This window comes from Triturus cristatus, chromosome 3_2 (genome assembly GCF_964204655.1).
Source record: "Triturus cristatus chromosome 3_2, aTriCri1.1, whole genome shotgun sequence".
Classification (NCBI taxonomy): domain Eukaryota; kingdom Metazoa; phylum Chordata; class Amphibia; order Caudata; family Salamandridae; genus Triturus; species Triturus cristatus.
In genome coordinates, this window is record NC_140584.1 from 500,048,080 (window position 1) to 500,073,537 (window position 25,458).

The 25,458-nt window shown below is 43.3% G+C and overlaps 1 protein-coding gene across 2 annotated transcripts in view; it reads right to left on the reverse strand.

The window, feature by feature from the left end:
• The window catches only part of IRAG1 (inositol 1,4,5-triphosphate receptor associated 1), an 857,666-nt gene extending 834,856 nt beyond the window's left edge, over nt 1-22,810 (reverse strand). For both annotated transcript variants that reach the window (XM_085648179.1, XM_085648178.1), the window contains exon 1: nt 22,688-22,810. The gene's annotated coding sequence lies outside the window, so the exon portion shown is untranslated. The remainder of the gene's footprint in view (nt 1-22,687) is intronic.
• Between the last annotated feature and the right edge of the window lie 2,648 nt (nt 22,811-25,458).

Consider the following 25,458-nt stretch of genomic DNA (forward strand, 5'->3'; position numbering starts at 1 on the left):
TCTGCGTCCGCATCTGTAATATGGCACAGAGGCAAATGATGGAACACTCCCTGCAGATAGCACTGTCACTTTATTTGGCCAGCGCTATCAGTATTAAAGAAGAGGCAGTACAAGCATCTGCGGCTCCTTCTGTAATACCAAAGTGCCCCGGGGGCACCTAAAGCTGGCGCAAAATGCCCATTGTGCCCCAATGGCACTCTCTGTAATACGGCCCCTGGTGGTGCTTCTTTTCAGTAAATGATTTTACAAACCAGTAGCAGAAACCTCTTAGTGAACCAAGATTCTTTCAGGACTAAGATAGACCAATTTCCTTTCTCAATTAAGTTGTGAATCAAGCAAGTATTTAGCTGATGCTGAAGGCACAAAGGACATGTCTGGTCTATATGGTCCAGGTCATAAATGATAGCTATTCTGTGAGCAATGTCCTCCTTGGAGGAGAACGGGCACCCGCTTTGTTACAAGTACTGTAAGTAAAGCAGATGCTGGAATCCAGTTATGATGTCTGCCCTGGCACATTATTTTGGTGTGCTGTTTCCCTTGGTCTCTAATGAGTGCTGTGATGGAAGTATCACAGACATGATTAGTTAAGCCTCTTGTGTCTGAGCCAACCATCTGAACAGCATTCTTGGCAAGAGTCAGACAGGTTGCCTCAGCCTGTGTTGCCTGTTTGGATGGATGGGCTTTGTGAGAGTCACTGGGTGTGATGGATTAGTCTGGCCAATATTGTGTTCTTCAAGTTAATGGCAGGAATCAAAGGTTCTGAGGTTTACTTTTGCCAGATTAAACCAAGACAATGCTATTGTCTTATTGACTAATTTCATAGTCACCGTTTGTACCATGTGATCAGTTTCAGGCCTTGTTAAATTTACTTTTTCAAAACCTTTTTGTTCAATTTAATGTTATACCAGGGTACAAGCTGAGGGTCACATAAAGAACATCTATGCTCCGATTTTAACTAAAAATGCTGTGATAGCATTAATAGAGTTTATAACACTGGCTTCTGAACCTAGAAAAAGAGAGCAAGAAAAATGTGGGGGAATGGAGCTCAGGCCTGAAAGATAATGTGACAACATAAAAGCATCTCTCCATGCTCCCTGTGCTACATGTAGTCAGCTTCCTTAGTAAATAGACCAAAGGTCTTCAAATTGTGGGGCGCGCCCCCTGGGGTCTGTGACTGTATTCCTGGGGTTGTGAAGAGGGGGGACATACACCTATGCAAGCACTTGTAAATGAAGATGACCTTGACCTTGATTATTTGTCGTGTTTCCAGGGTGTCTTCATTTACAGTGGCTGTAGTACAGGAACTGTGATCCTGAGTGTCGTGGGGGCAGGGCTTATTCAGGGCCAGACTGGGGAACCAAATGCAACCCTACTGCCACTCCCTTCCTCTCTTTGCTCTCTCTTTCCATCCATCCATTCTCTCTCTACTCTCTCCTCTCTGATCTCTTTTTCTTCACCTCCTTTTCTTCTGCTCTCTTTTTCTCTCTCTCTCGGAGCTCCTATCTGCTGCAATTAACCGTAGGGACCTTGGGGAATGTGAGGAGGCTTTAGCAGTGCTGAGCTTTTAAAACAGGCCATGAAGTACAAGGCCAGTCTGGCATTGGGGTCCTTGATTGTGGTGTCAATTTCAAGGCTAAAAACAACACAACTTTCTGTGACTATTTTGTTGTTCTTTTACTTTCAGGTTACTGCATATAAAATAATACACACACTTTTAATGTAAAAATGAATGCTAAACTAATCAAACCTCAATTGGTTAATGTAATCACTGCACAAGAGTGTGACCGGAGTCACATAATTAAATGCTGATTTATGCAATGAGGAAAAGTGCCATATGTATTTATAAGGCTACGAGGTCCCAGTTTCTGACAGAAAGCACTGTGTACATGTAAGCCGATATTTTTAAACTGTATTACACACAGTATAAGATAGAATGTCGCACAATGATTTAGTCTTTAAGGTAAAGCAATTGCTTCTAAAGTATATATTTTAGCCATAGGTATTCAGATGGTACCTAGTACAAACTTTTTTATAAGTGCCCACTAAAACGATGAAATGCAGTACTCAGCTGATAACCCCCTTACACTACTTCTCAAGAAGAATAAATCTTTGTCACCATGAAGCTTTAATGACTCCAAAAATGAAAGTGTATACATGCTCCCAAGCAGCGTTTGCATTTGGTGATTAACCAATTGCGCATATTTACATTTCTTTCAGTTAGGGGGCACTGTGGTGGGAAGCTTGTTTATTTACCCCTCTTACCCTCTTTCAGCTTCATAGCACAAGAGACACAAAATCCTCTCTGTTTTCAGCCAGCGGCACCTCGAGGTCTGTAATACCCATCCAGATATGGTTGTTTTACAAAAAAACACAATGATAATTGTTTTTGTAAGATTATCTAGCACGGGTGGTCCTCATAGATTGCACACTTCGACCTCTCATCATATGCAGATGTCCTTTCAGGTGAGTGCAGGGGTGGCAGGGAGTAGGGTAGTAGGGTTGCATTCAGATGCAGAGGCCTGATAGTCTGGAACCCTGGGACCTCAAAGCAAGGGGCCAGGATAAAGAGGAAAGGAGGGAGAGCCATGTATTCCATCAAACAAATGGCCCAGATGAGCGGGGCACAATGCAGGAGCTGACTTTGTAATTTACTGTTACCATTAGTGCAGTAGGTGCAGTGGTACTGGGGCCAGCAGTGTGAGGAGCCACTGCAACTCATGTATGGCCAATTACTACCAAAAAGGGAAATGGGGGCCGCTTTTTGCAAGCATTAGAGCCCAGGCACCATTGCTGTGCACAGAACAGGGCCCAAGCAACAAGGGTGAGATGTGGGGCATTCATCCTTTTTTTTTTACACGAAGAGGCAGGCAACCTGCTTTGGGCCAATGGAGAGGGCAGAGGAGACAGGGATGTAGGTGTCATTGGTGCTGAAGGTGCAGTGGGGTTTAGTTGGCCCATCACACTACTGGGCCAAGTAAACACCACAAAGTGGTGTGCAGAGTTAACTAAACCCCAATTATGGCTGTGTTACTAGCCTTTCTTGCTTGCATTAGGGAACAGTGCACTCTTGCTGTGCCAGATTTGCTTTGGCTTTCAGAGCAGTGACGCAGGAAAGGGAACAAGTGAAGTAGAGGAGGCACCTCAGCTTGGACTCAGATGGTGGGAGGCCAGTGGGGCAAGCTAGGGGCCCACATGTTATCAAAGTGCAGAGACAGCTCACTTTGCGAAACAGTAGCCATCATTAGTGAAACAGGTGCTGTGACAATAGGGTTCAGGGTGTGAGTGGCCCACTAAATCACTACTTTACAAAAGGTACATGGGGGCACATTTTCCTTGCTAACATTAGGTCCGAGGCACCCTTGCTGCATGGGGGTGTGGGAGGGGTGGAGGGAGGCAACCTGTGTAAGTTATTTGTTTTTTCTGAAAGAGACACAGAGACTGCTTCAACTTCAAGAGTGGAGTGATGGCCAAGCATGGTAGGGAAAGAGTGAAAGAGGTGTAGAAGACAGCCTACTACTCAGGCCCACAACCCTCATTAGTGCAGGAGTTGCAGATGCATTGGGACTCAGAAGTGTGAGAAGCCCATATCACCCCAGTGATGGGGAGCAGCGCTTTTAGGCCAGTTTCTATTTTTGTTTGAATCGTTTGTTCTTTTATAAATATCACATTTAATATGGACTACGTGCAATAGAAAAAGTTCCCCTGAAATAATCTTGTATGCCTCACACCCTGTGCTCAGCCCTGCACCTTCCACTCCCCCAGTCCTTGTCATAAAGTTATAGAGGGGGGGTTGACTTCAAAACATTTTGTTTAGAGGGGCTTGTAGCAAAAACGTGTGAAGACCTCTGAAATAGATGCTTAATTGACAGTAGCTTCCAACCTAATCTCCTGCCGAGATTTGCTAACATCTAAGGTCATCTACAGAACATGGTTCAGAGAACACATAATTTATGATCAGTGGTTACTCAAAGTACAGCATAGAACCAAAGCACTGCCCCCCTTCCTTAGCCACCATCAACTGTTTTATATTTTGAAGGTGTTTTCTTCTTCTCTCGGTAGCACAGTTTAAGTCTGGGAAAATGATATTCCTTCAGTCCCTAAAAAGTAAATCCTTACTCTTAGATGCTCTCTTCAGGCCTCGCTCTGCAATGGGTTCCCAAGGTTGACAACAATGATCCCTGATTCTATGCACCTGTGGTTTTGATCACAAGGGCTTTTGCAGAAAGTAAGAAAACTTTGTAAATCCAAACAAACATCATGGTTGCTACCCAATACATACTCCAACCAAACGTGAAGTAATAAGGCCCGTGCATCCTCACCCTCAGCCACCAGACGCACACTCAGAATCCTGATCTTCAGACATCTCACAATATTGCCTAATCGATCAACTGGCCAATCTAGACTGAGCTAATCACATCGTTAATAAAGGACTCAAAGTAAAACACAAAGTACATTTGCAAAAGTCCCGACCATGTACTTGCCTCTCTGTGTGCTCCACCTTAGATTTTAGTTACTTCAAATATCCCTCCAGTTTTGAGACCTTTCAGTCAAAGCCTCTAGTAGTAGTTTCAAAGACCTCCAGCAGGTCATACAGGAAGGACTCCCCCAGTGTGAAGGAGGTCAATCGATGATCACTCGTGCATTCTGTCCCCCACACTTCCCACAGTTGTGATAGGGGACAGAGTAAAACAATCCATCTTGTTTTCTGCATGTTTAATAGGTTGGGGTGCATGGCGATGCTGCAGGAGATACCACATGCATTGTAACTTAGAGCAGCAGAAGGAAGAAGGGGCCCGTCATCAACAGTCACTCACAGAATCAAACATCAGGGGTTGATAAGGGCTTCTCCTCCCACACACCTTGTCGGGCACACTCTGTTCCCCTCAATAGGTCTTCTTGACCCTCTGCCTCTCTACCAAGATTTTTCACAAAGATGGTATGATATGAGTGAACCTGCAATGCTTGGCCAATGTTTTGAATTCAGGGTGCATAGATAGGGTGAATGGCAACTGATTTGCTTCACAGTTTATGTCTGGGACCTCCTGGAGCACATATTCATTACCAAGGCCCCCAAAGGTGGGCATTGCATATATTTGGTTACTCATGTGCATATCTAAATATGAGGATATAGTACATTAACAAATTATTTTTTGCAGGATTGTTCCAAAATAAATTATATGCCAATAAATGCCACCCTGCCCTACACATAACATTTAGGGTGACTATCAGCACTTACGATGCGGTAAGTGCAGTTCAAACGTTTTGTATGTTTCCATATTTTGATTTGTATGCTGATGGGAACTTCTCTTACAGTAATCCTGGTGATGATCAATTTTACACTTCCATGTGGGTTGTTTGTGCATGCATCTGGGTATGCTACATGGCGTGAGGTAGCTTTTTGCATACAAACACACACGCACATTAAAAAAAAAAGAATTGACAATATTTTTAAATCCATAATCATGCCTGTATAGCAAACAAAACTTTGCAAGCATAAGTTACACTTACACGCAGAACACGGTTTGGGTATCTGGCCCTGTGTATTTTGAAAGAATGTGTTGTAGCTACCTTTAGAATAATACTCTTTATAAAGCATACAAAATGACCTGCGGCATCGATTAACACTCTGTACATATGGGTATTTTTACCCACCTCCATCGTTTTGGTTTTTTATGCCTCTCAAGAATGAAAGCTGAGTGAGCATGAGAATTCAAACCAGTGACAGGCTAGTTTTAGAAGAGGTTATTAGTCCACAAAGCCACATTACATTGAGTCTTGTTATTTCTCTTCCAGATCTTTATAAACATCAAAATTCAAAAGTCCCAGGAGACCAAATGCCAAAATGAAGACGTTCTGTGCCATATGAAATATACAGAGAATCCAAAGAATTACTGCAAGAAGCAAGCCTTTAGCACATTAAAGAACATAAGGTACAATTCAGAAATATAGTCCAACTCAGATCATATGGCTGAAAACTCCACGTGAAGTAGCTACATGAAGGTCTTGAGCCCTCATAAATTATCTGACTAGAGAATGATTATCTTGGATCAGAGTTTTGCATCCAGGATATTGGCGAAGATATCAGGTTGGTGCCAAAAAGAGAAGCAGTTGACCTAGAAGGGCTAACTGGAGAATGTTATTGTGCTTACACACAGGTTCTCACTCCAATATTTCCAACGGCAGAGCAGGACGCCCACGAGAGTGGCCAAGGCCTGTCCTCTTGGGAAGAAGTGTGAATAGTGATATTTTTTTAAAAGATCTAAAGCCTCATTCTGACTGTAGATCAGATCGCAACCTAAATCTAATTGCAGAGAATTATTACAAGGGCCAACGTGCAATCTTGGTAGGACTGAGTACCAGATTAGTGATCCATTGGCAACATGCGCTTGCTCAAGGCCAAGGTCCATTGGCTATATGGAGCCATCTTCTTCTTCCCACTATTTTTCATGACAGCCATTGCTTTATATTAAAAGCTAGTTAACTGAACAACATGAAGCAGCAGCATAGAGGAGATAAACTCAAAACTTTTTACAAATAATGCCAGAATTTGAAAGCTCTTTTGGTGCTTCTGTAAGAACATTCAGATCCGCAATTATTAAAATCCAAAATCTATATCTGTAGCGATGCCTCCATTATTTCATATCTTGTCGTGTTCTAAAAATGTTTCCATCTTCTCTTTTTCTTCTTTATCTATCAGTGAGAAGGCTGACATAAGATCACGATGGGCAAATAATTATATTTGACTTACTTAATAGTTCAATACTGGCTACTCATTCAAATCCAGGGGTCTCTCAATTCAAACTGCGGCAATATAATGTATTTATGAATATTAATATACTCTGCATAAAAACTGCCAAATGTGATGAAGGAAACTGGGATTGGCTCAAATGCCGAGCGACCAGGACAGATCCACTTCACATGATTGCCTCATGAACAAAACCTTAATTATTACCGGTGTACAGTATTTATTAGTGTTAGACCTGGCATCTTTGGCGTGGTTACCCCTGACTTTTTGCCTCTACCTCCTGTATTTTTGATGCTATGCTGGATTTCGATTTTGCTGGTTTAGATGCTTTGGGCACTTTGCCACTGCTGATCAGTGTCAAAGTGCAAGTGCTCCCTTGGTAAATTGTTGTATTGATTGGTTATCCATGATTGGTATATTTGTTTCACCTGTTAGCCCCTAGTAAAGTGCACTGTGTGTGCCAGGGCTGGTGATTCAAATGCTACTAGTGGGCTACAGCACTGATTGTGCCACCCACAGGAGTAGCGCTAAAATGATGTCTTAGGCCTGCTTGCAGTGCCTATGTGCAGTCCAGGACTGCCATGTCGACCTGGCCAGTGCACCCACTGACCAGGCCTTATCCTTCCCTTTCTGTACATGTAAGGCATCCCTATGGTGGCCCTAGGTACCCCCCTGGGCTGGGTGCAGTGTATCTGAAAGGTAGGGCATGTACTGAGGTGTGTAACATGCCCTGGTAGTGAATTACAGCCATTTTCGTTTTTCACTGCTGAGAGGCTATCTTGCCCATAGGATAGAATGGGGAAGGCTGTTTACATGCCTATCTTCCCATAAGGGCAAGATAGAAAATCCAAGTTTGGTATCTCTGTGTTCAGAATTTAATTATACATCTTTTTAGCAAGATGGTTTTTAAATTCACTGTGTGAGAAGAGCACTTTTTAGAAAGTAGCTATTCTCCTGTTTAACCTTCCTGTGTGCCTGTGTGCTGGTTGGCTGAAGGGTGTCATGTGATGGGCCAGGTGGCTCCAGGAGCCTGGATGAGTCAGCAGCAGGGTGAATAGGGAGATCTGCTTTAGATGGGTGGGAGGAGTAGTCCCTGGGTTTGAATAGGGCTGTCCCTGCCAAACACAAAGCTGGCTCCACCCCCTGCTGGCCAGGCTGAGGACTCTGCCTCTGCTGGCACAAAGAAGGCTCCACCTCCTGCTGAGCGTCTAACGACCCTGCCCCTCACTCTGAAAGGAACCAGGTGCTCCAGAGCAGAGCACACCCAGGAACCGGTTTGAGCAGGGGAATCCCCCCACTGGAACAAAGAGAGACAAAGACTTGGAGGGGTATAAGAAGAGGACCCCAGACACCTAAACTTTAGATCACTTTGGAACTAAGAAGAAACCTCTGCCAAGGAGAAAGCTGGAAGAAACTGAAGAGGAGAAGACTGCTTGCTTGCTGTTTTGCTTTGCTGCCAAGGAGAGGAGAAGGACTTTGCTGTGTCCCCTTCTTTTGATTCTGATCTCCAAGGGCCTGAGAAGAGCTGGCTCCCTGTTAAGAAGTCCCAGGAACAAAAGGACTTCACCACCAGCTCCCCTGGAACTCTGCTGAGAGAGTTCTGACCTGCCTTGGAGTGCTTGCCCAGTCTTGGGGCCTCAGGAGGTCGTTTTGCTGTGTTTGGGAGCTGGGAAGCAGAAGCGTGAACAAGAGTGACTGGTACCCAATGCATCATCCGATTGCGTGTCGCAAGACGAGAGTGCGTGGAAAATTTCATCGCGGCACCATCGCAACACGCAGGGTCTCCGCATCGCCGAGTGCGTCGAGCATCGTCCCGAAGCGTGAAGCTTCCTGCCATTGCGAGGGTTGTCGCAGAACCAGTTTGCGGGCCGCACCACTGCCGGTGCGTGAAAAGTCTCCAATCGCTGCGTGCGTCGACGCAGAGTCCCGTTCCGTGGCGCATCGAGAGTTGCGGCGCCAGAAGGCAACGCTGCGCCACGCATCGCACCACATCGAAGAGTGTCGCATCGAACCTGTGCGTGAAGCTTCCCCCTAAGAAACCTACGCAATGAAAGCCAAAGGTATTGCATCCTCCCCCTACAGATCGGAGCCGGCGCATCCACCTCTGCTGCGTGAAGCAGGGCTGCTGCAAAGCCTCCCCAGGATCTCAGGAGCATCGCATCGCCTTTGCCATCTTCCTTGTTATAGCTTTTGGGAACCTTATCACAACTACAGGTACTGTTGGGCACGAGAGTGTCGCATTTTGTGCATTGAGAGTCGCACTGTGAAGGACACTGATTTTGACATCCTGGAGTACTTTCTGCAAACTTTTGAACTATCTTTAAAGTAACCTTTTGAAGTATATGTTGGTTTTTCTGTAGTATTTGGTCTTGTGAAGTTTTTAGTAAAGATACATTATTTTTCTAAAACTGGTGTGGAGTAAATCTGTGGTGTTTTCACTGTGTTACTGTGAGTGTTGGTACAAATACTTTACACATTGCCTTTGATAGCCTAGACTGCTCAGGCCAAGCTACCTAGAGGGTGAGCAGGGGTTATCTTAACAGTGTATCCCCCTTTCCCTGACTAGAAGCAAGGGTCCCTACTTGGACAGTGGTACCTACCCTGCCAACTAGAGACCCCCAGATCTAACAATTAGCTTATCTAGATTAGGGAATGGAGATCATGCATGGATCTTAAGGTTTGTGTTCCACTTTGTAGGCTTGAAAAATCATGTTTTTCCCAAACAGAAAATTAGCAGATCATATTCTTCATGCTAGTGGGCTGCACACAGAAATGGTTGGGCTGCCAAGATCCAATCATGCCTCACTGGTCCCACTGTAAGTAGTGCTGCCTGTGGTATGGAGTTGTTGGTTTTTTGTTAGGGTTGATTTTTGTTTACCTTTTCCAGTCTGGTACTGTTAACTGGCGATGATAAGTTCCTCTTATCTTTAAGGAGCAGTTGAAAGAAATTCTGTAATACTATGCTTGAGGATATCGCATAGCCTTAAATTAGAATGGTTTATTATGGTACAACCTTTTCTGGGCCAATTGTTTTAGAAACCAGGACTTCATTAACCATATTCTCTTATCCCGCTCCCCGCAGCAGCCCAAAATACTACCATCGGATTCACAAAAACGGGCCGAAAATTGCTCAACGACTTTATGTGAATCTAATGAGATTTTGCAAACCGGCCTTAGGTTGGTTCTCAAAAACACCACTGAGAGTGGGCCGCAATCTGACCAACCTCTTGAATATTAATTAGTTAGGTCGCAAACTGTGGCATACTTTGATTTGATCCCAATATATACTCCAGGGCCCCCTTTATTTGTGTAAAAGGCATAGGACCCAGAGGAAAAACACAACAATATTTTTAGAAAAAGGGTCCTGCCTACCTATATTGCTTTGACCAGGAACTAAATCCAACAGAACCAGACCACACTATGTTTTTATGATAGCATGTTACTTTGCAAAATATTATTTATTGATATTTTTTATTCTTTTTCATTCTTTGTAAAAAACAATCCATTATTCAGTATTTATTACAAAACAGATGTATATTAATTTCTTCATTGCATACACTAAATTGTAAATTTTTAAATTTTAACATTTTTCAAATTCATAAATACTTTTAAAATGCTCAAACTACAAAACAAAACTCCCCAACTTCGCTTCCTGTGTCACACGCTCCACTTACATCCCACTCACACTACATAACATTCACACATCATACACCAATCGAGAGAGGCAAAACGTCCTAAAGTACACCAGCTGGATCTCTATAGTTCTCTCTTACTGATGTAATGGCACCGGACTGGACACATTAATAGCCAATGCACTTTGTGGTGGTATTTAAGACTTTAAAACCACCTTCTTCAGGACTGAATAGTGATTGGATATATGTACAACACGACAGTAGGACAAAGGAAGTAGTCTGTATTTTGTCAAGAAGTGATACCCTATCACTTGTATCACAGGTGAATTATTTAATTATTCGGGAAGTCTTCTTAGATTAGATGTAAGTGGAAACCTTCACTAATAGGTTTCACAGCAGTATTAAGCCAGCTAGAAACAGTAGTTCTTTCTTGTTATTCAGCTCACATGTGCAGCAAGAATGTATGCTTAGCTGTAGAAAACACTCCTCTCTTCACTTTACTCGAAGTTCTCCACCTAAGAAGGCACATGTTGTAGCTGCTCGTAGTTACTATTAGGCACATAGGGTTTAAGGTCGCATGGACCTTCACTCTTCTAGCAGGTTCCCATCTTTGCTTTCATCCACCATACACCAAAAAATAAAAAATACTTTGATTTGATGCCATCACAGGGATGGTGACCTGCTGCAAGCAATACACCACAAAGTTTCTGAGCACTTTTAAGTAAAGTAAACTTCAATTTTTAAATGCAGCTCGTTTGCCTTAAAGGAAATTAAGCTGTGCTTTTGAAATGGTTTTTTTTGAGCTGGCAGGGATCTCTGGACTCAAAGAGAATCTGAAGGCAATAACTGAACAATCTAATGATTATAGGACACAGTCGGTTGTAGAGGTGCAAGGATAAATCTGCATGGGATCTCTCCTCCATATGTGCGGATGACCAAGCCCAAAGCAATGCAGGGCTAGAACCATAGACTATTGCCACTTGACCTGAGGTGACAGTAAGATATCACCATTCTTAGGCATTGGACCAATAGGACAAAAGTCAGAGGGCAACAGTGAGGTGAGTGATGGTGAAGAAAGGCCTGAATAAATAGGTGAGAGTCACATTTCCAAGTCTAATTTGTAGCGGTATGGAATACAATGGAGTACAATGATGAGCTCTTGAAAAGGTCCTCCACTGAATCTCGTACAACTGTTGAGACCGTCACAAGCAGGTTTAGGTTTGCTCACCAAACACTCTAGGGAAAACAGTTTAGCAAGGAATTGCAGTGGGTGCTTTGTAGATTCATGTGGATGAGACATGGGCCCTTAAAATGTAATGTTTATTTTATAATGACCTAAGTACTGGTGGGGTAAGGTTGTTGTACTATCTCATTCTCAGTCTCTTCTGGTCACTTCCAAGTTTTGATGGTGACTAATTGGTAGACCTGTATAGATGCTTGATAAATCTGCCCCTTTGTGCTAGTGCGAAGAGAGGCAAAGTGACACAAACAGCTCAAATTCTTGATAAAGTATTTACTTTTATGCATTAGAAAGTAGCCCTAAAAGTAACATAAATAGCCCTTTGCACTACTTTGTGTTATTTTGCATCGAGGGGGGCGTTCCATGGTTGGTACATAGGTGAAAACACGCTATACCGCATGGTTTTTGAGGCATAGTATTATATACTAAAATTGGTAGGTGTGGCTTTGCGCCCAAAAATGACGTCTCCTTAATGAGATGTTTTTATTTCTCCTACCTTTTCATAAACTGCAAGTGTTCTGCACTGTACGGCACACATCCAATGTGTTTAAAGTCAGTCCAAGCATGGTATTTTCTAATGGAAGTGTACACTACCAGTACAAAGGATATGATACTTAAAGGATATTAAGTGTAGATTTTCATGATTTGGATGGTTTGTAGACCTGATTTGCAAGATCAGTCAGATCTACTATAGCAGTATGCTGCTGCAAGATGGGTACTTTTACCATTGTATTTGCACCCAGTGGAGTGTTTTATAAATGGTAAGAGGCCCTCTAGAAATACACAGACAGTTATAAAAACCTGAATGCTAATCAGCCATGTACCTAGTATACAAGCTAAAACATAGTGAACCTGGATGTCAAAGTTTTTTGGGGGGCACAAGAGTGTCTACACTGACTTCAAAACTACTTTATAGATGAGAAAAAAAGCCTTTGGACGTGGTGTGGGGTAGTGTACTGTATAAATGCATATATAAATACCTGCAATCTGCACGTGCATGCAGAAGCTAGGCAGGCATTCAAGAGTACCACAGTCTTAAGTGTTACCAAGAGAAGAGACAAAATAAATCAATACAAATGAGGTGAACACTCACACAGTCACAGTTTTTGGAGTATTCACAATACCCGCTCTACTCTAATTCCATTTCCAAAATTAAACCTGAAAAATGCAGTACATCAACATACACCAGTTTGACAGGGTGTGTGGGAAAGGAAAGACTTTTCGAGGAAACTACTATTCCTTGAAAAGGAAAGGAAACAGCAAATCAAAATATAGAATTCTTGTAATGTGGAGTCTGCGCGTAAGTAGGTTTAGGAGGAAAATGTATATGGCCTAAATGTGTGTTTAAAAAGAACACATTTCTGCGTGTGTATGTTTCAGAATCTATTATGCCTATCTCTATAGCAACTCATTGGGGATTTAGTACAAGCTTAATAAATCATGCTATCCAGGTAAGAAGGGTAAGTGCCCCTTCTTTTGAGTTGTAAACCTGGCTATGGGCTGTGTGGAGAGAGTACCAGAAGCCCTGTGGTCAGAGATTACTCAGAAGGTTGAAACAAAGGTGTGGTTACCCACTGAGTATAGATCTTTTTTTCTGAAGTTAAGCTTCTGCTTTGGACTGCATTTACTGCAGAGCAAAAGGGTGAGTGGCTTCCCAATTTAGGGAGGGGGAGACAGAGCCATGCTTCTCCATCACTCACTCCCCTGATCCTCACTGATGTAGGAGTTTACACAGTTCAAGAATCCTATCATAAAACAGGTCAACAAGCTACCATAGTAAGAGACTTCTACAGTCTTTTCACCTACGACATGGGACTAGTGCAAGGTCATAGTCCACCAATGAGCTATGTACATCTGCTAGATAATTATTAGCTTGTAATTAGGTTCCAGGTGACTGCTGCAATGCCGGATGGTATTGTCCCTGTACATTACTGTTTTAGGACAAAAAGCATTGCAGCCTAAGCAGGACTACAGTATCACTCAGTTGGCTTCTGCGACACGATTTAGGAACTTCATACTCAAACCTGTCAGAGCTGCTTTTGTGGTTTTCAGTCATCTAAAACTATCACCCAGCAAGAGGAACATGGCATAGGAATGGGCTACAAGGAAGACTGAAACTGCTCTTTGTTCGGCTTAGTACACATCAAACAACTGCCCAGGTCCTTTCGGGATCTTCCTTGTGGACACTGCATTATTGGTTTGAGATCCCTGGGTGATGATTTAGATTTTGCGATATCAAGCTGAGAGCACGGATTCTTTTCCCCGAGATTGTGTTTGTGCCAAGGGAAGACATCAAAATTAACACCATGGATGAAACCGCAATAAGTAAACTGCTGGACTGATCTCCAGGATCGTCAAATCAAACGGCACAGCAGCGAATCAAAGCCATTTGATGGGCATCCCAAACTGCAATACAACATTAGGGTATAAAAGGCTTGGCTTAAGTGCCTCTCAAGTTTTCTAGGGTGATAATATGGTAGTTTTAGTTTGTTCACTGAAGAAAGCTTTCTACCAAAGGAAGATGGCATCAGCAAGACAGGTTTTGCAGATTAAGTACTGTATGCAACTTCTCTAAAGCACCATTCTAAGTCCTCCATGGCACAGAGTCACAAAGTAGGAAAGCAGGGTGTACAGTTCCTAATTGGACGTGGGGGGAGGGAGAGGGAGGTGTTTCGTCGTCTTGTCCTCACACACCCCGGAGGACGTCATGCTTCATCATTGGGCCTTGCTCCTCGTCGGGCCGGCGCTGCAATGCCTGATTGGCTCCCGTAAACGGGGCTCTTTGTCGGAGATCTTTTGATAAGCCATTGGGTGCGTGCGGGTGTGAGGGCTGGGTAGTGCGCAGGTAGATGATTTGAGATTAAAAAAGGCCGGGAGCAGTCCTACTCTAGTCAAGTTTAATGATTTAGGTAGCTCAAACCTTATTAAAATACAGTGTGTGCGCCCTTATATGGAAGTGATGTTCCTTTAAGGGCTGCTAAGGTGCCAATAGGTCGACATGTTTCGTGCCTCTTAGGCCCCTAACGGGTCTAATGGCACTTCTTCAGGACCAAGAACTAAAAATGTGTGTGTTGCACTACCATCTGGTTCCGTTAAATTGGTGGCTAGTTACCAGATCAGGTAGGGAGTAACCTAGTAGGCTGGTACTGGGGTGATGAGTAGACCCCTAGATATCCAGCCTACGGCTGACGGGGGAGGCAGAGCACGCCGATGCTCTGTGGAGTGAGATGCTTGCAACTTGCCGATCTCCTACCCTGTGCTCCTGGCCAGATGCCCCACCAGATGTGTAGTCCTACAAATGGATTCCATCTCAGTTTCGTTTACATGCTATCAGCATTCTCTGGTGATGACAAGAGAGGCACTCACAATCATGCAGGAAAGAAAACGATGCTAAATAGAGCTTTCTTGAATAGAAATGAGTTGCCTGTGGGGTCAGTGTTACAGTCCCACTGCAACTGAAGAAGTGCTTACAAGCTAAATGCACAGGGACAAGATTGAAGTTTCTAGAAGGGCAAGTCTATTTCAAATAAACCAACTCTAAAAGCCAGCCAGAAGCAATATTTGTCTTGTCTTCTGAACCACATTAAACAGAGTTCTGAGCCATCGGTCATAATTTAACTTTAGCCAGTTAAACTTCAGATAGTGACTTGGAATGATTCTGCCAAGAAAACATTTTTGGAGAGGGTGGGCAATGAATGCAGGGTCAATGGTGATGAACCACAGAAGCAAAAATCTGCAAGTATTTCAGACATTTAGGACCATGAACCAGGCCAATACATCATTCAACCACTCTGAAAAGGGCGATTAATAATGTAAGAACCAAAATGCAAGGCAAACCCCACCAATACCTCTTCTGGCTATTTGCGCTTGGTAGACATTGCACAGTTCTTTAATAAAGGCTAATGTACATGCTGATATTGATCAATGGTAGGACAATTAGAACTTAGTCTTCAAAATAGCAAGAACAATGTACTGTAAATTCCACAAACAATGTCTTGGCTAGAACTATAATTAATCCTGGGTGGACCCTACAGAACTATGTGCATGCAGTGCGTTTTACATTTCCTAGCGCCTCTTGATTTCCCAGTCAGGGGATATCACCACTCCTAAGTGGATGTTTAAACCCATTTTGGAATTCTACTGATTTCTCTGGTCAGACCACTTATCTTCCTTGGAGGGCCCCATAAACCCACGTAAATGTGGTGATTTGATTCCTTTTGATCTGTACTTACCATGGGTCACTCCATGTTCCTTCTGGAGTAGACCCATTAAATCCATGTATATGCAATGTCTCTTGATGGCCTAGAGCCCATTTAGTTGTTTTGTGACATCTTCACTGCTCCTGGAGGCATTCTATAGACCCATGCTCTTGTGTTGTCTAATCATTTCCTAGTTTGTGGCATCCCTTTAGACCAGGCTACAAATCAGGCCGTCAAGCTGTATCCACTGTGTCCACTGATTCCCATTTCTTCTCCTTCACAGCAAGGAGAAGAAATGGGATTCAGTGGACACCTTGGATGCAGCTCGACGACCTGGATTTTTCAGACGACTTGGCCCTACTCTCCCATGCCTATCTGCAGATGCAGGAAAAGACCAACAATGTGGCAGCCAGATCAGCACAAATGCAGTAAAAAACCAAGATCCCGAAGGCTAATACGGCCAGCACAACTGCAGTCACTCTGCAAGCGGTGCACTGCGAGAAGTTGAGGTCTTCACCAACCTGGGCAGTGTCATACGCAAGCAGGGTGGCACAGACGCCGACGTCAAGGCAAGAATCAGCAAAGCAAGGGCTGCCTTCATTCAGCTAAAGAATATCTGGAGCTCCGAGGACCGAACACTGCAAACCATGATCAGGCTTTTTAACACCAATGTAAAATGGGTCCTTCTGATTAGAACAGAATCTTGCAGGACAAAGTGACCACCACTCATAAAGTCCAGACCTTCATCAACACCGGTTTGAGGAAAAGCCTCTAAATCCGCTGGCCAAACACCATCAGTAACAATGAATTATGGCAGAAAACTTTCCAATTCCCTGATCATTAGGAGATCATGAAAAGATGCTGGTGCTGGATAGGCCACGCCCTCTGCAAGCCCGCAACAAAAACCACCATCAAGCCCTGACCTGGAACCCTCAAAGGAAAAGGAAAAGAGAACAGCCAAGAAACACTTGGTACTGAGGCCTTGAGGCTGGTTGCAAGGAGATGCTTTACACCTGGAGTCAGATCAGAGTCAGACTGGCTGTAGCAAGCACCGGGCGTTTCCCCGGTGGGCTGGAAGGGTGGGGCCGTTTTTATTGCTGGGGGCCGGTTTTGCAGCAGTGATGCAAATCGGCCCCTTGAAACAAAAGCGCAACAGCAATGCAGCAGCAGTGTTCCAGCCCTGGCAATTACGTACGACTGCCCCATCTCCTCCCCATTGCCCCCCTCGGGCTGGTCGGACGTAATTGCCAGGGCTGGTTTGCAATCCCAGTCCTGCCCTGAGTCAGATTTAAAGAAAAGCTCAGGGCAGAGATGGCTGGAGAGTCCTGATTGATGGCCTGTACCCAGGAGGGGTAGTAGGCATAATTAGGTACAAGCAAATATTACTCACCACACACAATCATAAGGATAGATTCTTGCTCAGTCAAAATTAGAAGAAATTATGATACGTATAGTAAGTTAAGTGCAGTAGGTGTATGCAAATGGGACTGTGTACCTCTTACATATGTGTGCGCTTCACAGAATGCGTAAGAATACACATGTGCTGCAACGTAATTGGAGCACACTTCCGAGCCTCATACACAACACCGAAATTCTTTCCATGTAGATCACTCCTTAAAACATACACTCAACCAGGCATGCACAATGTGATGAGAAGCTACCTAGCGGGCCACCCAGAAAAGATTTTGGGGCCTTCTCAGTGGTAGGAAAGCACTATACAAGTTACAAAACAATAATACTATTTCAAGCATTGCCATTTCTCTGTATGTGGACTGCAATGTTGTTACTAACTTTGCAAACAGAAAAAAATATCTGTTCAATGCCTAACTGACGAATCTGCCACGTAATATAAATACACCTGTATGTCTACAGACTTTTCTCTAAACAGAGAATATCCGGGCTTATGTTTCATTCTGGAAGTGTGGAAGTCACAGAGATAAAATTCAGGAAAAGACCGTTGCCTAGGTGTGATCCCAAAGACTGAAATGCAGAAACAACACAATAGCTCATAACAACAGACAGCACACTCCACAAAACTGCCTGATCCACGACCCACTCAGGAGCAAAATCAGTTTGCTGACTTCTTAAACATCGTTTTGGAATGTCAAGTCAAAACTGCATTGCATTTTTGCAGAAGGTTTTACGCTCCTTGGTACGTCTACATCTAACATATGAACATATGGGCCCGTAAATGGGTGTTTTAGAGAAACCCATTTTGAGATAATGGGGCCTATCACTAAGGCAGGTTCAAGTGCGTACTCCTGTATTACTTTCTTTTATGTACTCTTCATGCCTTTGTGAATTGGCCCCAACCACCTAAAATGGAGAAAAATAAGACTTATCGGTGAATATTTCTATACAGTTAGTGCAAATAGAAGCACTGTGCCCTCTTTGCACTTTTACTGAGCGGGAGTTGGACATGTTGTGCTGGTGACCAAGGGCATGCAAGCACGGGTAGGAGAGCACTCCTCTGGTACTACTTCCCATACTCATAAATACTTTTGTGAATTGGTTGCATTATGTCTTTATGAAGATTTAGTGGCAGGGATTCCATGCAATCCTGAAAGGGGTAAAGCTGTGGGGGTTTTTATGTAATGGTTTATGTCATCGTCGTAATATATTCTATATAACGCTTTTATAATTGCTGTTTTATTCTTCACACAGTTTGTTTGCATTTTTTGTTTGAAATCTTGTGTTAAAATCTATCCTAATTTCAGATACAGACAAATGCCACTGGGACTCAGCAGCTCCTGCTTACAACACTGTAAGATAAACATAAACTAGGAGTACAGTAAAAGCAGCCCTGGATATATGGTCCTGCTAGTGATGCACTGCTATGAGCAAGAGATCTCAGGCTGCGGTGCTAGGGGTTTAGTAGAGGGGAGCTAGATTCCACCCCTTAAAAAATATTTTTTATGGAACCAAGCGATTCCTTTTGCGTGACACTTTCTCAAAAATATCAAAAGTGGTCGGTTTTACATTCCAGTGTAGAGGGAAACTCATTCAATAATCCAAAACGTCATAGTCTGGCAGAATGCCCGGGAGCATAACTGCTTTACAGCAGTAAATCATATGTGTCTGTAAGAAAACCGAATGTATCTGTAAAAAATCCAGGTCTGGTGGCTTAGTGGACTAATGCGTCTGCTATAGGGCCTGTGTTTGACCTTATGGTCACAGGTTCAAATCCCTGCGGGTCCACTCAGCCTTTTATCCTTCTGAGGCCGATAAAATGCGTACCATTGAGTTGGGTAACAATACACATCTGTTTTTCAGCGCCAAGAAACCCTTCTGGGTGAACCTGCGCTTTACAAATACACGTTATGTTAACTGGGTGCCCCCGCCTCAGGGCTGACCTCAAGCGTTGGAGAATCGAGCCCTGCACGCTGTCCCCTGTACTCCAGCCTTACAGGAGTTCTCCCCTGCAAGGGGAGGCAGAATGGATAATTGCTCCTTCACCCATTATGCAGAAAAATGTATAATCGCAAATATGAACATTAACACCATTGTTTATGAAGCCTCTTGTGTTAAATGATTATTCTGGGCAGAATCAGTAGGATTCATGACACTACTTTGGAAAGTATGAAAAGGGGTCTATTAAAATACTTTAGCAAGCAGGATCTACATTGAAGAGCAAATGTCACTGACTGTCGATGCCACCAACAGTGATGGTCATGTGGATGAAAAGTCTGAGGAAAACAGACTAAATGGAAACTCATTTCGGGATTTAAAACCTCACTGCAAATGCACTATCTTGGGACTTTACCTCCAGCATCCGGCAATTTCTCTGTAAAATGCAACAAAAATGTATAAAAAATGCGGCAATCAAAGAGACGTCTCCTGTTCTGCAGTGGAAGGCCTCAGGTGTGGCACAGCGCTTGCAAAGTCCACCCCGGTAGAATTATACGGCTAACCAAGATACGGAAAACTTCCACCTATAAACTCCTGCTTTATTTTGTCAGAGAAAAAGTAGGAATCGAGCATAACATTTAGGTCAAAAAGGGAAACCCTTAAACACGATTTAACTGCAGCACTAAAATCCCAAGGTAATTCTAGGCAGCGGCAAACATTTATTCTAATTTGCAAGCAAAGATGAACGTGACAGAGGCAATGGGTGCCGGCGCTATTAAGGGTACATTGCCACATTTACAATGGAGGGGGCAATTGCCACAGTCTGCTGGTAACTAACACGCACAGCTGATTCTGAAGCACGCTGTTCATTTGGATCACATCAATGGAACTGAACAAGCCATTCCGAGGAGCACGGTAGCTTATTTTTCTCAGCCCTCATCTCATAAATGCACTGATGCAGCTGTTCCTTTCGCATCTCCATATTTCATCGGAGAGCAGACATTTGTAATAAATCCGATCTGTCCTGTGCCATATATATGTGCATACATATATAGTACAAATGCGGATGTGCAGAGTATTATGCCATTTATTACCGTTGTTGAGTTGCAGAAGGGCCATCAATGATAAGAGGTGAAACCTCGAGGGGGCCATGCTGCCCCCTCCTCTCCCTCAACATCACTAATAAATAGCACCCTACACGCCTGAACATATGGTGTTAACAAATGCAAGCGTGCTAGTGAATAAATGTGCTCAATCAGTGAAAATCAGATTGTAGGTGTGACTACCATGTGCGACGTTATAGTAACGTACAATATTTGTCAAATTAAACAATGATTTTATCATGCCAGTTTGACTGTATTGTGGTGATAAAATGGAATTTGACCTTTCCACTGAAGTAATGAATATGTATATATGTGTTTATTAGTACCACGAATCTAAACGACATCTAACTACATTGATTTTCAAACTATAAGTGTGTGTGCACGCGTATGTGTGCATTTATTGCACAAAATTAGTGGTACAAAACCCGGTTTTTCACAGGCAACTTCAAAATTTGGAGAAAAAAATCCACAGGTTCTTGTGAAATATGGACATATTCATCATAATGTCAGTGTCCAAACTACTCTACACAGGACTATGAAGTAATAAAGACCAAATTATGCAGCAGGACTAACTAAATTATGCAGCATGAAAAGGCAAATCATGCTGCATTATGTAGAGCATTTTCTATCAGTATTATTTTCCCCCATTTGAGCTACATACATTTTTTTGTTGATATCTGCAAAGTATGCAGCAAATTACTAGGCAAATCCATAATTATGCAGTAAATGCTGCAGACACAGAATCACATAATTTCACTGGCCATGAACATTGTACATTATTTTATCCGAAATCTATTCATGAACGGCAAACAAAACCTAAACATTCTAGTTCCAACCACGTGACCATTGTTAGCTGTGCTTGAAGAGAACAGCTGGAATAACCTCTCCCTTCAATAGACAGAAAACGGGGCCAAATGTACTAAACTTTTTAGCACTCACAAAACCTGCAATGTACTAAGTTAGTCAGTTTGCAACCATTAAAAAGGTTTGTGCTATGTGCTAAACTTATTTTAGGGCTCGGTAAAGTTTGACTGACTCCATCAATGGATTTAGAAATGGTGTGCGAATCTCAAATCGGAAGGGAAGTGGTAAAAGTTTCAGGAGTAGTAGGGGGGATTCCAGGGGACCACTGCCAACTCATAATGGCATTTAAAAAAAAATCTTAAATACCAGTCCCATTTTAATTAAGGAAATCAGACTGCTATTAAAAAAAAGGTTTGCTTTATTTAAAAAAAGAAATCACAGACATTGTGGTCTTCAAGCCACCATCCCTGTGACTGTTAGCAATCAGATTGAGTCACAATTTATGAACTACCTAATGAATATTAATTACGTAGGTCAGACGGCCACTCACTCCAATTCCTTATTTTGGGAATCGACCTATTAGCACACTGTTCAGTTCCAAAATATGTTTCTGGTCGCACATAGTCGAGTTGCAAATGACATCCACTTTTTGCAACCGGAAGGATAGTACATCTGGCCCATGGTTCTCCATTGCCTCGTAAGGTTCGGTTGACATTTACAAAGCACTTTTATCCTAATTGCATGCATTATTCCCAGAATCTCGGTTTCACTGAGCTTAAAATGTATTTCTCTGAATGCAGTCTGACACGCAGGGTTATACAGACTGCCGGCATACATGAAACATGTCTGTTTCTGATTATGAAAATAGAGCTGCCGGTTTTGGCAATGGAAACACCGGGTCGATCTTCAAAATAGATTACGTTTTTTCATGTTGGACATGAAATCATACAGTGACGTAAAGAAAAATGCACTCTGAACCCTGCACGTTAAGTTTTTGTTGGTCTCCTGGGATTCCCACATGTCAACACCAAGAACTCAGCCACGCGTCGCGACATCGAAAACATCCAAAATGCGTGGGATTGGTGTCCGCTGTCTCCCCAAATCCACGTTATGTCCCTGAAAGCCCCCAGAAAGCAGAGGTGCGACAGTGGCCCTTCCCGGGCCTGGATCCACGCACTCCCGACACTACACACATACATGGAGTATGGGAAGGCTGCAGGAAATCTCTTGACAAAACATCAGGCGCAAATGCGGCATGTGCCAGTGTTTGCCACATTACTAAACCATATACTGGCATTTCGAAGACACTGGCATTAATATGTAAAACAAAACGGTAAACATTTTACACACTCATACAGATGGAACGAATTCCATATGTAACTAGCTTGCTTCCAAGACCTCCCCCTGCGTTGCTTGCGTTTACATAGTACACATATGCCTTTGTAAACTTGAAGAATAAGTAAACAATCTTTTACATGTGTGGTTTTATCTCCCGCCTTCTCATTTCACATTCGAAACAGCTGCACACATCTTTTATACATTTTAGATGAATTTCAATGAATGCAACGAGCGCTATAGTTTAAATAAATACATGAAAAAATTGAAAAGCACTGTACCTTTAAGAAGTACCGAGGTCCAGATCTTGGTTCTCGGCCGGATAGAGCAGATTTTCCCTCAGTTATTGGGATAACTAACCCAAAACGCAGTCCTCCCTGTTTTTTCCCCGAGGCCAGCCTCTCTTTCACTCAAGGGAGCTTTTACCATTTAAGGTCAACGCTGCTTTCGGCTCCTCCGGCGAAGCGAGGGCTTTTCAGACTCACGGGCCGGCTGTCCGTCTAGCGGGGGGATTGTTTAAAGAGGAACCAAATAAACTGCTCGGAAACCTCCTTTCGCTTCATTCCTGCAGTCCTAATAAAAAAATGAAAGGCTTTCCCGCGGCTGGCAGGGCGCCGCGAAGAGCCAAGGGTCCCTGCGCGCTAGCCGCTCCACGTGAAAACCGGTGCCGGGTTCTTCGCGCGCACCACAGGGGTAAACCGAGACAGCAAATGCAGCGTTAGGCCTTTAACCCTGCTGCTGCCGGAAACCACTGACGAGATGTGTGTTTTGTTTGTCACATACTTTTTGGTTAAATGTACTTTTATCCCAAAAGGTTCCGATTTAGCAGTTACACATGCTCAAAACAAGAAAGGCGTTCCAAAGCCACCATCTAGGTCAAATCCTCTCAGAAATGCGAAATCTGTCTCATGTGATAGAAAGCCTACCTCTGAATGTGGAGTGATGGTGGCCCAACAGATGGCAGAGATTGGGATGACACGGATGACACTGACAGACATCATCAGATTGGACAACAGGAACACCCTCTATGTGGGACTCACCAAACACTCACATCCAGAACCCAGCAGCCAAACTGGTCCTGAACTTCCCACAACAGTCTCACGTCACCCCACACGTAAAAGAGCTACACTGGCTCCATTTACATAAGCGCACTCTGTTTCATTCTCCTTACCAACACTGATAATGCGCTACACAACACAGGTCCTGTTTACCTGAACAGATACGTGCAGTTCCACCAACCCACCAGGCACCTCCGCTCAGCCGGACTCCTACTTCCACAAGCACCACGCATACGCAAACGCAGAGCAGGAGGTCGTAGCTTCGCATACATCGTTCCTAAAGCACGGAACAACCTCGCACAGTACACTAGAGCCCCCTCATCACTTCTTGAAGTCTGCAAGAAGCTGAAGACCTGGTTAGTCGAATAAGGCCACTAGGCCAGAATCACACACCTTCTAAGCGCCTGGATACCCTCACTGTCATTAGACGCCATAAAAATCCTCATAACATAAAATTCATCTAGAAGATCCAGGGCCCGCAGTAGTGCTGTATTATTATCAGGATGTTATGTAGGCAGCTTTTCCTTGTTGCTCCGGACCATCTCAGTTGGTCCTAACACCAAAGAGAAGGAAGTTAGATAAGAGAGGTCTGAACCATTGGTATTATTGAAACTGGAGGATTGTCAAGTGGTCACTTTTAGTCAGGTTAGGGTCAATTGATGCTTCTGGGCAGATTGAGGCTAGGCCCAGATATTAAAGACTTACAGTGCATTAAAAAACACCTATTTTATTAGGGAAGCTGGAAAAGTCTACACCTTGTTCTTAAAGACTATGACAGCTTGGTGATCTAGAACCTGGAAGCTTGGGAAAACAAAATGTCAGCTATATACCCTCACCACAATTTCCAAATACTTCAAACAGTAATTTTGTGTATACTTTATTGTGTTGCCAACAATTTCCAAATACTGCTTGCTCATACATTTCCGAAGCATGTATGCATCCTTCACAAACAATAATTCAAGAAACATTTTTTCATTTTGACTACTTGACAAGAAAACCTGGGCTATAATCTCAGCCTTCAACTAGGCCAAAAATTGCGAGACTAAGCAAGTAATGTAGCTGAACCTCATTATCCTTTCTTGTTTACAAAAAAATAAATTTTAAGAGTGGTCAGTCAATGCGTTAATTTGATGTGAATTATTAAATTAAACAAAAGTGTTAAAATGTTTTTTTAAAATATTAAAACACTTTTTAATATTTATACGTCATCTGTTGAGACATTTTCATTATGGGTCTTTCAATGTCTTTACTTGTGCTTTTGCTCATTGCACCAAGCAGGAGCAGTGGCTCATCTCTCCCTAATTATTTAATGACTTTCCCATCATATGAAAGCAGACAAAACGTGTGAATATCGTTTCTTAGTGTATTAATTAGGAGTGATAGCTTGAGCTACTGCAAAAACAACAGTTGATGGACAGAATGGAGAACAATGTCATACATTCACCCCAGTACAGAGATCTGGTCCTAAATCCATCGTTTTTTTTGCTCACCATGCCGTTCCAGTTTGAACCCAGCCATATGCAAATCAGTCTTGACCCTGTGCCTCATGGGAACAGTCCAGCCCGAACTGCCAAGCCAGGTCCTCCCTGGACTGGAAACAAGCATCCTCGGACCGGTTTCGGGGTTTCACCCCTCTTCAGCCAGGATAGCTTGATTCCAGTGGCATGGAGAGCACGGGACCCACGTCTGGGCATACCCTTCCCACTCGGGGTGACAAATGCAAAAACAACAGTTGATGGACAGAATGCAGAACAATGTCATACATTCACCCCATTACAGAGATCTGGGCCTAAATCCATCGTTTTTTTGCTCACCATGCCGTTCCAGTTTGAACCCAGCCATATGCAAATCAGTCTTGACCCTGTGCCTCATGGGAACAGTCCAGCCCGAAACTGCCAAGCCAGGTCCTCCCTGGACTGGAAACAAGCATCCTAGGACCGGTTTCGGGGTTTCGCTTTTCTTCAGCCAGGATAGCTTGATTCCAGTGGCATGGA